The 12,752-nt window shown below is 35.9% G+C and overlaps 1 long non-coding RNA gene across 1 annotated transcript; it reads right to left on the reverse strand.

The window, feature by feature from the left end:
- Positions 1-5,844: 5,844 nt before the first annotated feature.
- On the reverse strand, positions 5,845-12,462 carry LOC140597712 (uncharacterized). The gene is made up of 2 exons (XR_011999571.1): positions 11,393-12,462; positions 5,845-6,907 (listed from the first exon to the last, which is right to left on the reverse strand). It is a non-coding gene; the product is annotated as an uncharacterized lncRNA (long non-coding RNA).
- Between the last annotated feature and the right edge of the window lie 290 nt (positions 12,463-12,752).

Below are 12,752 nucleotides of genomic sequence, written 5' to 3' on the forward strand. Positions count from 1 at the left end.
CCACAGCCTGGCCCCAGTGAAAAGCAATCTGGTTACATGTAGCAATGGCGTGCATCAAATACGCAGTAATGCTCCACTCCAGTTCCTCTCCTTACTGGACCTCCCAACCACATTTACACCATTGATTCTTGCAACATCTTGTCTTGTCCTCTTCGCACTATGTTACCCTGCCTGGCTTTCTTCCTCCTCACTGGCTGATCTTGATGATCTCTCTGTTCCCTCTTTCTTCCTTCTTTTCAGTAGGATTCAGTCCCTTAATATCAAATTTTATATGCTGATAACATCCAAATGCTTACCTGTAATTCCAATATTTGCTGAGTTCCTGACCCATATAGTAGATACCTGACCCCTCTACTTGGATGGCCAGTTGAAACTCTGCTCAGTGCTCTTCATCTTAGTAAAAGTGTCACCACACAGTCCCCCAGACCTGCACCAAGGTGTCTCTCCTACCACTTTTCCATTTCCCTCCACATACATCCATTGTAGCAGGAAATTCCTGCCTGTTCTCTTTGAGATATGAACATTTTTCACCACTCTGTCACTGTAGCTCTGGCCCAGGCTGCCCTCATCTGTATCGGGATTTGAACTAAAGACCCCTAACTGGTTTCTCTTCTTCACCCAGAAGCCAAAGTAATCTTTAAAAACATGAATTATGTTATATTACTCCTCTGCTCAACACCTTCCAAGTGTAATATCCATTACACTTGAAATAAAGTCCAAACTCCCTTTTGTTAACATAAGAGCCCGGTGCAGGGCTCAATCTCAAGACCCTTAGACCATGACTTGAGCCGGATGCTTAATCAACTAAGCCACCTAGGCACCCCAACCCTGAGGTAATTTTTAAAAAGATTATTGTTCTATAATCCTATTACTATAGTTTCACTATGCTTTTTGTTCATGTTCCCTTCTAAATCATTGTTAAAATCATTTTAATAAGGTTTAGACATATCCAACAAATCAAGGGTTTATTGCTAATAAGAGTCCATGTAGCTTGTCCTGATCTATGAATTTAAGTAGTTCAGCTTCTTCATAGTTTTTTATTTTATAATAGGGATTATATTTTAATTAATAGAGCATTTTAAATTAATCTATTTAGAGCAGTTTTAGATTTACAGAAAAATTATCAGAGAGTACAGAAAGTTCCCATACATCCCCTCACACCCCAACCAGTTCTCCCTATTATTAACATCTCACATTAGTGTGGTTTTGTTACAACTAATGAGCCAGCATTTACATTGATAAATTATTATTAATGATATAATTTACATTAGGGTTGACTCTTGGTATTGCATGTTCTATGGATTTTGATAAGTGTGATGTATACCCACCATGACAATATCACACAATATTTTTTACCTCCCTAAAAATCCCCAAAAGTTCTCATATTCATTCCTACCTAAAAAAAACCCTACCAACACTGATCTTCTCTACTGTTCACAGTTCTGCCTTTTCTAGAATGTCATATAGTTGGTATCATACAGTATGTAACCTTTTCAGATTGGCTTTTGTCACTAAGTAATGTGCATTTAAGGAGCCTCAATATCTTCATGCCTTAACAGCTCTTTTCTTTTTAGTGCTGAATAATATTCTATTATACTTCATAGTTTCTTAAATTAGATGGATTTGGAGAACTCTTGTAAAAAGCTCTGTTGGTACATATGATACTTCCTGACCTCTACATGTTTATATAGGAATGTTTATTTCATCAGGCAACGGACACTTTGCCCAAGAAGGCAAACTCACTATGGTCCTAAGGTAGAAATATGGCCAGGGCACTAATGTCTACTTAAATTAGTCTCACCTAAATTGTTAAGTCATCTCTGTTCCTTGAGAGACCAGTTTGCTCTTCATTCATTCAATAGGGGAAAAAAATAAAGAGCTAAAAAAACTTTTTTGAGACTGCTTGCTAAAGTGGAAAATAAATGGGGAGGCGGGGGGCCTTATTTCTTGAGATTCAGAAACTATTTTTTTTCTCATTGTATTGTCATTTGCTAGTAGTCCACTTCAAGAGATTTGGCATATGCTACAGTTCCCCATGCTTCCTTCACAAAATAAATTTTGCCCAGAGTATTTATCAATACTCTTCACACTGGGAGATTTATAAGGCCTTTTAAAAATATAACTGATTTGTTGAAATCTATTCTTGCCTTTTTATTTTTATTTTTTTAAGATTTTATTTATTTATTTATGAGAGACACAGAGAGAGAAGCAAAGACACAGGCAGAGGGAGAAGCAGGCTCCATGAAGGGAGCCTGATGTGGGACTCGATTCCAGGACTCCGGGATCTCACTCTGAGTCAAAGGCAGACAGACGCTCAACCAGTGAGCCACCCAGGTGTCCCTATTCTTGCCTTTTTATTATCATTGTGCTATAAAATTATCTTGGGCTTTGCTTTTAGTGACTTGTTTGATTTAAATTTTCTTGAATGACATGGTTCTATATGATGTGATTTCTCCATTTATTCTGTAATTCTTTCTTCCTCCTCCACCTTTTTTTCCATGATGTTTCTATAATGTGGGTTATTTAAACCTAACAAGTATCTAATGATTCATGCAGTAAAAAATTTATTGGTGTTGAGCAAAAACAAGCACAGAATCTGTAATGCAATTAAAGGCCAGAGAAGCATTCCATGCACATACTCTTTCAAAACCATTCCTACCGTATCCTCACTTCCCAACTGAGTTTTAATTTTTAAATTAAAAATTAAATGTACCCTCTTTAATTGAAAAGGCATGAAGCATCATAATGGCAGTTTTAAAACTTCAATATCACTTAAACTGCATCTCTTCACAAGTGCTGGAATGTAAAAGTTCTAACAATGCTTTTTCATATAGAATCTCAAAAAAAATAAGGAACACCTTTAGAAGAAAGGTAATTTCTAGCAATTACAAAACAAGGCTCACTAATTTGGACATAATAAATGATTGAACTTTATTTTGTAGTCATTGATATTTGAGGTTTCAGAATTTAAGATTTTATATAGATATGTTCTTATTTAAATTCAAAGTGCTACATTATTTGAGCCTGTAAATCTTTCATTTGCAAATGATGCAACATATGGAAACATACCTAAGAAAACCTCCACTACAATCTTATTCTACTACTCTTGTGCTTTCTACAAATGCCTATTATCTGACACTCTTGCCAGGTATTTAAAGACAACTAAGCAAAAATTATAAAAGTACAGGCACTCCAGCAGTATGCAAGATACTAAATTACACAGGAACTCCAGTTACTAGGGCCTGATCTGTTTGGACCCCTAATTCATGGGAGTTGTATAAAAGAGAGATGGATTTGGTGACCAGATCAGAAATGGCTGCAAACATGAAGCCAGAAGTAGAGGATGAAAAAGCGAAATCAGGGGAAAGGGCAAGGTGAGAACCAAATTAAGTTAAATCTTCTGTAGCAAAGACGTCTGGCAATAACGGGGGAGGGGGGAGGAGGAATAGAAAACATAAAACTAAAGCTGCAGGAAAAATGTACAGGATAAACAGGAAAGGTCAACAGTTCAATTGCAGTGTGTTTCTGTGGCAGGAAGTGAGTGGATGGAGATATTCATGGTGTTACTTCTATGATGAGGGATGAATCCATGTGGGTGTGAATACTCCAAACAACCCAATCTAGCCTATGATATATCTGAAATATTCAAAACCTCAAGTTAACCAGATTCTCTTATCAGTGGTGGTTCCAGATTTTATTTATAAGAAAGAGATAGGGGTAGCAATTTGGTTGGAAGAGAAAACCAAAGGATTTATCATGAAAATATGTTTTTATATAAGCGGCATTATTTTCCCTTAAATGTAAGTTATAAAAATAAATATAACAAACTTTACTAAAGAGGCTCTATTTACATTTTATATAATATTTAAAAATACAGACCATATTAAAATATTTTATCATGAGATTGCAGCCATTGAAGACGCTTTTAGCTTTGAGCAAGTTATAGAACATTTTGCTTAAATGTTAGAGTAGAGACCTTAATTATCTTAGAAATAGGAAATCAGGGGACAAGCAATTCTAAATTTGATACAACAACTCAACAGTATCATCTACTCTACCATCCTCAGAGTATTGGGTATGTCACCCCATGATCTCAAGATATCTGCATGATCTCAAGATATCTTCAGCAGATGCAATGACATTCAAACTAGGAAGGAAAGGAATATTTAAGGCTCTGATTTTTTTTTTCAACTTATAAGAGAATCTGCCTCAGAGCCCCAGGCCAACTTCCTTTTTGTATACCATTGATCAGATCTGGGTCATATCTACCCTGAGACCAATCAGAAACTGGTTGGAACTGGTGGTGAATCATGCCCTAGGGTGGATGAAGTGTTTACCTTACCTAGAATCAGGATTGCCATCTGTAACCTAAACACAGTTGTGATGCCATCAACAGACAAGTAACATGTGAAAACCAAAGCTCCTCACCAGCATATTCCTGAGTGCCATCACTCTTTTCTGTATCAATGACAGATACTTGCTTCAGCCAGAGGTCAATCTAGAAGTATTTTTTAAAAATTGTAAAAATTAGTCTGGTCTCTAGGCATTCAAAGGTGGTAATGTATTCTGTATGCTTTCAGATCACAGCTGAAGAATGCACAGTTAATAAATAATTGCTTTTTGATAAGTAATTACAAGCTACACCTGGCCAAAGACATAGGACTATGGTCATGACCAGACAAAGCTCTTAGAGTTTTACTCAGGAAAATGATTATTCCATGGTATGATTTCTGAAGCAACAGTAAGTTTCACCATCTCCCTCTTTCTGTGTGGACTTCTTAGTATCTGGACTTGTACTTTTAGAGGTTCATTTCTTAGACCAAGATTGTCACTCATGCTAAAATGTAAATGTTGGGGGTTGGATAATTGTTTAAACTCTATGATATTATACACCAATGTGAACTCTTCTCCTGAGAAGAGAGAGGTTCTATGATGAAGGTCAGGTGACAAACTGGAAGGGAATTGGTAGGGGGCAGGAGACAAACATTAGAGGCATCAAACACCTACACCACAAGAACAAAAACCAACTTCAGACTATCAGTCTTTGTGTTTTTGTGTATTTTTATTAGAAAATGAGAATTACAGTGTCCATTCTAGTCTAGAAAAAGAAAATGACTTTTGTTCTTTTGGGTTCTTCTGTTTTCTCTTACTTCAGATAATAAAAGTTTTTGGAAAGGATCCTCTCTCCCCACTTGTTTGTTTTGTTTTGTTTGTTTTGCATGAGTTTTCCTAAAACTTAGGTATGGCTCCAAACCTGCCAAAAATCAGACTCTAACTAAATTACACACTAATAATATAATATGATGAGGTAAAGCATTGAGGTGGCTATCTTCAGCATTCAGAAGGATTTGGAAAGGAGTCCAATTATAAAGTCTGAAAACTATCTTCTGGTTAGGTCTTGAATCACTCAAACCTACAATTTTGTCTTTAGTTAATTTGATATGAGACTAATAATCTCTGACTCTGTATGTTAACTTATACTTACCCTGATGTAAGCTTCAAAATAGAAATTCAACCTAGATAATGAAGATGAAAATAAAATGCACAGTCACTTCATTTAGAAGCAACTATGTTAAACTAGTTATTTGAAATTTTAATACATTTATTACAAGATAAGTTCATGTAACTGATTTTAACACAGGTCCCCAATGTGTCTAGGTTTTTCAGGGACTTTCCCAGTTTTAACACTGACAGGCCTACATCCCAGGAAATCAGGATAGTTGGCCATACTACCTCTACTGCATTAATCAATACTAGGAAACCAAAAGATTTCTGTGACTTCATTGATTAGATACTAATCCATCTAAGTAACATTTGTGTAAGCATGTTAGATAATACAGGGCATATTTTTTTAAGATTTATTTATTTATTCATAAGAGACACAGACAGAGAGAGAGGCAGAGATATAGGCAGAAGAAGAAGCAGGCTCCTCGCAGGGAGCCTGATGTGAGACTCCATCCCGGATCCCAGGATCACGACCTGAGCCGAAGGCAGGCACCCAACCGCTGAGCCACTCAGGTGTCCCAAGGGCATATTTCAATTCATATTTCTCATATTAGAACCCAATAAGTTTTTATTAAGTCATTGAATCAATATAATCATATTTTTCAATTCTGTTACACATAAGAAAATCATGATGATTCACAGAATGCCATGTGCATAGATTTCTTAGAGTACCTGGAGCTAAGCTACTTTGTTATAGTGCCCAAGACAAGAAAACTATTGTTGCCATTTGAATTGTCTAAGAATGCTGAAAGAAACTTATGCTCATATTTGTGAAGCCAAGAGGAAAAATATAATTGTGTAATGGTCTAATGAATCTGGGTAACCATGGGTAGCCATACTGGTAAAGCAAGCAGAGCTTACTTTGGGGGTAGCTGAATAATTCTCATTGCCCATACAAACTGCTTGGAATTCAAAACACAATCTTTTTAACAGTCCTGAAAGTCATACATTATTATCCCATGAGTCCCAGTGAAGTTAAGTAACTTGGCTTAAATTCACACAGCTAATACACAGTACAGCTAGACTTGCACATAGATCTGCCCACGGCCTTTCTGTACAGCACAGAAGGGTCTTCTGAAGAAAAAAAAAACACCATTTAACATCTACAATAAAAATCTATATTTTAAAACACAATGGCAATCAGCTCCTTCCATATAAAAACTCATTAGCTGAACAGTGATGGCATTTGGATGAACCTACATCTTTGGTATGATTGTTTGCTGCTGTGATGGTTCTTGTTATTGGTTAGTTGTATAGAACAGGAGTTTCTCTGTGGAAATAGCTCAGTAGAAGCAAAAAGAGCATTCTGGAGAAGAGTTAATTGCTAGAGCAGCAGCAGCAGACCCACACACTTTGCTCTTGAAGTTGTTCTCTGCACTCTCAGGTTACTTCTCACACTTTCCTGGAAAAAGGAAGAACATGCTCTGCAATTGGGCATGGAACACATAGAAAAATCACTCCAGTCTCAGAAGCAGTGGTGGCCACTTGCCCATTTTGTACAGGCACAAATATTTCCTCTTTTTTCCTGAATTTGGGGAAATGATGGATCCACTGAGGGACTACAGATGACTCCCAGCAAAGCACAGTGATTAAGGGAGTAGTTTCTGGAGCCAGATAACCAGAGTTTCAATCCCAGCTGGAACACTTGGTCAAGTTACTCATATCTGAGCATTAGTTTCCTCAGCTATAAGACAGCAATGATCAATTCCCCTGAGTTGTTGTGCAATTACCTGAGTTAATATGGATGAAAGCTAGCATATAATAAATACTCCATTAGTTTCAGGTATTTTTGTTCTCCAGTCAAGGGCATACAGCATTCATAAAAAGTTATTTACTGAGCCCCATAATCCACAGTACTTAGTATTAGGCACCAGAGCTACAACAGGTTCAAGATATGATCCTCATATTTAAGACTGTTATAAACCAACTTAGAAGACAAAAAATGTAAGTAAAAAATGGTAATAACAATAAAAGCAGGGCCAGCTTCTATGCTAAATGCCTTAATTGCTTACAGATAATAATAGATAGATATTATTTTTATTCACAAATTAAAAGTCTGAGGCCCAGAGAATTCTCCCTTGCTCTTAAACATTGTGTATCCTGCCTGATTACAGAGGACTGTGAAGTCAGTTTCTTCAGTCTCAACAACCCCTGAAGTTGAAGGAGCAAGTGTGAAAATCCTGGAGATCTTATTGAGGATAGGAAATGTCTGAACAAACAGGAAGCTTGCTGGGGAAGCTGACTCAAGGAGGTCATACACCAGGATCACACAAGTTTTCCATCGTTAGTGCTGGCATGCCTCAAGCTCAGGTTCACGCTCCACAGTCCAGACTTGAGAGACCCTGTGTGATCTCCAGCTTTTAATGCTGCCATCACTCACTCAATTCTTTAAAAACTGTCTCCATTTCCCCCAAATTGCTGAGGAGTGGAATGGGGTCTCCCTGCCATTCCCCCCACCCCCAATCTCCCCTAGCCCTCACAGCTCCTGGAGGCTCATAGAGCTTATGTCTTTCAGTTGTTAAATGCCACTCGGTATAGGATTATAAGGAATAACAAAGAGTGAACAAGAAAAAATAAACAAATCTGAGAATCTTACAAGCTCCTGTAAGTCTTGGTCCCTGCTTGATATTTGTTGACTTCCTTTTGTGAAGTTAATGAGGAGGTCTTGAGTGTTTGATTCCCTTCTTCAGACCCACAGAAGGGAATTGATCAGACCTCTGCTCTCTTACTTTGCTAGATATATTCTTTTAAATGAATGAATCAACCAACCAATAGACTATATTGTTGGTGGTAAAAAACAGAACAAATCAACTCTATCTGAGATGGAAGTAGGCTCATACAGATGGCTTTGAATGAGTCTCAGAAAAGTTATTCTCCTTCACAAATATCCTCCATGGACAAACAGAGGCAATAACTGCTCCTAACAAAATAGATATGCTACAAATAAAAAAAGAAAGAAAGAAAGAGCAAGCCATAGAACCCTGTAAAAGCTAAATGTTAGGAAGCTGTGTATATCGAACATGGTCATTAAATCTGAAGCAGAAAGTATCAATATTAATTTTGATAACCCATAAGCCCACCAAAACCACTGAAAAAATTAAAATCAGTCTGGATCTGTCCAGCTCATTGTCTCTATGGACTGAATTTTGTGAATAGCTTCACTTTCCTATTCATTTTGAATATTTTACTTTTTTATACTCATTTGTGTTTCCCATAGGATTAAAGAAACTCCAACTGCAGAGATGGATGGAGACCAAAGCTAAATCTGATAATGATTGTTATTCTGTCAAGCTTAGGAGGCAGAGGGAGAAAAGGATGGCTTCTCAGGCCTGAAACAATCATATTTCTGAGAATGATCGCTCTAAACACTTAGAAAGATATGTTTTTGTGGGAAATAGATTAACAAACAGTTTCATTTTCATTCAAAGTAAAATCTCAAACCATTTCTACTTTAAAAAACTATACTTAAAATGGCATGCATTTTATTTTACTCAAGTATAGGACATTAAGCAAAGGTTTGGTTGCCTTGGTGACAAATTGTTGTTACAGAAGATGCATATCTCGGAAAAAGGAGATATAAATGCTTTCAATATACTATGTGCATTACAGAAAAATTGAGAAATTAAAAATAAATTGGACCAAATATCTGTATCTGTACTGTTTAAAGACATACCCTAGCTTAAGCAAAGGATCTCTTATACTACTTTATCTTTCCTGAGTTTCTAAAGGCCTTCCTTAAGTGTCTCGAAATTAACTGTCAACCACAAAGGTTTTAAGGAAAGTTTTATAATTTCAGTGATTGTCTGTATGTGTTTTTTTCTTAATGGCCCACAGTTATATTCCTATTTGCCTAAATGATTTACTAATAAGGAACTAGCTAAATATTAACATGTCTATTATTGCCGATCCATAGTATCAGATAAAAATACTAATCAAGAACACAAAGAAAGTAAATGTTTTTCCTTTTATATTTTATCAGAATCCTTTCAATCAAAAAGGAGTTTAGAAGGCCAATCTTCTAAAATATAATCTTCTTAATCTATTGATAAACAGCTTACTAAAGAAGAAAAGTAAACTTTGAAAATCCTATATGAGAAGGAATAAACTGGTTCATAATTCACATATTATCACAGACTAGGAAAAAGTCATTGAGATGAAAAGAAACTTCGCTGAGTAGGACAGTCAAGGAAAAGATTAATGGCAAAAAGGCAGGTGAGAATCTCGTCTATACCTCACATTTTGTCTCTTGATTATTAATTATTTGGATAGTTAATATAAATAATAAGTACTTATTCAATCCTTAAATGTCACCTGAAGAAAATTGCCATCAACATTCTGGGGTACTTCCTTCTTAATTCACTTATGTGAATGGAAGATGGAAGAAAATAGAGTTTAACTTACATATGCTGATTTGTAAGGGTGTCAGGCTCTACATCTGGGAAATGATTGATTTTTATGTAACTTATTAAAATTAGCAACTTTAGGGGCACCTGGGTGGCTCAGTGGTTTAGAGCCACCTTCGGCTCAGGTAGTGATCCTGGAGACCCGGGATCGAGTCCCATATCGGGCTCCCTGCATGGGGCCTGCTTCTCCCTCTGCCTGTGTCTCTGCCTCTCTCTCTGTGTCTCTCATGAATAAATAAATAAAATATTTTTTAAAAAGTTAGCAAGTTTAATTTTTGAATTTTCAACAAGGTCAAGTAAAAAACTTTGTAATAACATTTAAAAATGTGTACAAATGGGATGCCTGGGTGGCTCAGTGGTTGAGCATCTGCCTTTGGCTCAGGGGGTGATCCTGGGTCCAGGATTGAATCCCACATCAGCCTCCCTGTGAGGAGCCTGTTTCTCCTTCTGCCTGTGTCTCTGCCTCTCTCTCTGTGTCTCTCATGAATAAATTAATAAAATCTTTTAAAAACTGTGTATGTAAAAAGATCAACCAGAAAAAAAATGGGATATAAGTATATATGCAGGTTGAACAAAATTATATTTTAAAAATTCCTATATTTTAATACTTTAAAAAAATGAATAGAAGTTTATCAAAATCTGAATAATGATTAGCTTTCAATACATGAGATATGGATATTACTTTCTCACATTCTTCTTTTTTATTTTTCCTAATATTTTATAGTCCACATGAATTAGCTTTGTAATGGAGAAAAACATATTCTACATTTTATTAAAATAAAGAAGCATGCCGTAAGCTGGACAAATTATTTGCTCTCCCTAATTCTCATTTGTATCATCTGTAAAGATAATTAATGTCTGTTCTGCTTACCTGATGCATTTTGGTAAGAATTAAGTAAAAACGCCATGGAAGTACTATATGAATCTCACTATTCTCTACAAATATATGATTCATTTGATCAATGATTTAATGATATGGCTAGATAAAGAGATGAGAGGAAAGATAACTAGTTTCTTTTACTTCTTAGCAGCTACTCAGTATAAATTAGCAAGCTACTCTTAAAGGATATTGACAAAAAGAGACAAAAGAATTGGGGGTGAAATGGGGAAGGAGGAACTACAAAAAAGAAAAGAAAAAAACCACTTACAGACCTTTCATAATTATCACTGAAATTAAAATTCCCTCACTGCTGTGTTATATACCCGTAGGGCCATTATGATCAGATGCTAAGAGCACCCCAGACTGCCAGATGTTCCTCTTATCTAATTATATGATGAAAAAAGACAACTGTTAAGTAGTCTCCCAATTTAGCCTTATCCTTATTTCCTGTATTGCTTTATTATACTTTACCAAAATAAGTACTTCATCAAAATCAGTAATATGTTGGCAATGGCATAATCTACTCTACCTCAAAATATAGACTTTTTAAGTCATTTAACTCTCCTGATAAAATACCTGCTCTATAAATAAAAACAAGACTTACTGGGATGCATGGGTGGCTCAGAGGTTGAGTGCCTGCTTTCGGCCCAGGGCATGATCCTGAGTCTCGGGATCGGGTTCCACATCCGGCTCCCTGCATGGAGCCTGCTTCTCCTTCTGTCTGTCTCTGCCTCTGTCTCTCTGTGTCTCTCATGAATAAATAAATAAAATCTTTAAAAAAAAAAGACATAAAAATTAAAGTTGCACAAATGTAATCTGGAAACATGAACTACTTTTTTTTCGTTAAATAATCTCAAGTAGATCGCTTAAGATATTTGAATACTTATATTTAAATAAAATATTGATATTACAAAAATCAGATTTTAAACTGGACACCAAAATCCCTCTAGTTTAGCCAGTGATTAAAGAATACTTTCCTGTATAAAGAAGCTGAGTCACATCCCATTATCAAAAGCCATCATTCATTTTCAATTGTAACTTAAAAGCCCACTTTTCATTTGGCTTCTGTAGTGCATTTATTTTTTTTAGAAAAGTGTTTTTTTTATCAAGTGTTACTTGACATTACAGACTATAACTTGATGCTACCAAAAATTTTGTGGTCTGTAGAGTAAACCCTCCAGTCTGACCGTTGTCCCCAGACCCACATTCCAGGTGAGCAGATTTCAACAGTGGAAGTAGAGATTACATGCATATATCCAGGGTTTCACTGTGGCTGTTAATTAACTTCTCCGGGGCTTAGTTTCCTCATCTGCAGATAGAAACATTTGAATGTATTGGTTTTCCCATAGTGTATTCTGGAACACATGGATCCCACAAGCTGCTCCATAAAAGATGGATAAGAGTGGCGTGGGACAAGAGGACTATTAATATGGTGAACTTGAGAAATGCTGTATCTTGTACTCCTTGGTAGAAAGTCACAGTGTGGATTGGCTAGGTAAGGTAGGTATTTAGAAGAAACCTTTGTAATTTATCCTAAATCCTTGTTTCCATAGTTCACTTAAGCATGCAAACATTTTGTTCTTTTAGGAGGAAGGTAGAAATGGTAAGAAATCCAAAACACTGGAACACACTTTGAGAAACCAGGTTTAATAATTTTTTGCATCCTTTCTAGCTCTGGAATTTTCTGATGCTATGTTGGTTTATGAAAAAGTAGTAACATGTATCCTAATTATAAGACAATTAATTACATCAGAAAATTTCATGTGAGGTATGTTAGAAAATTTACAATATGGTGAAAAACAAAAGACTGATAAAAGTTCCTATTGAAAATGATTAATGCCAAGTACCCATTTTCCTTATATTTTATAGAAAAAAATAGTTGCTTAATAGCAACATAAAGGAAAGTGAAAAATGGAATAGCTATATTATTAAGCACTGAAGATTGCTTTCATATCCAAAATAAG

Source organism: Vulpes vulpes, chromosome 1 (assembly GCF_048418805.1).
Source record: "Vulpes vulpes isolate BD-2025 chromosome 1, VulVul3, whole genome shotgun sequence".
Lineage (NCBI taxonomy): Eukaryota > Metazoa > Chordata > Mammalia > Carnivora > Canidae > Vulpes > Vulpes vulpes.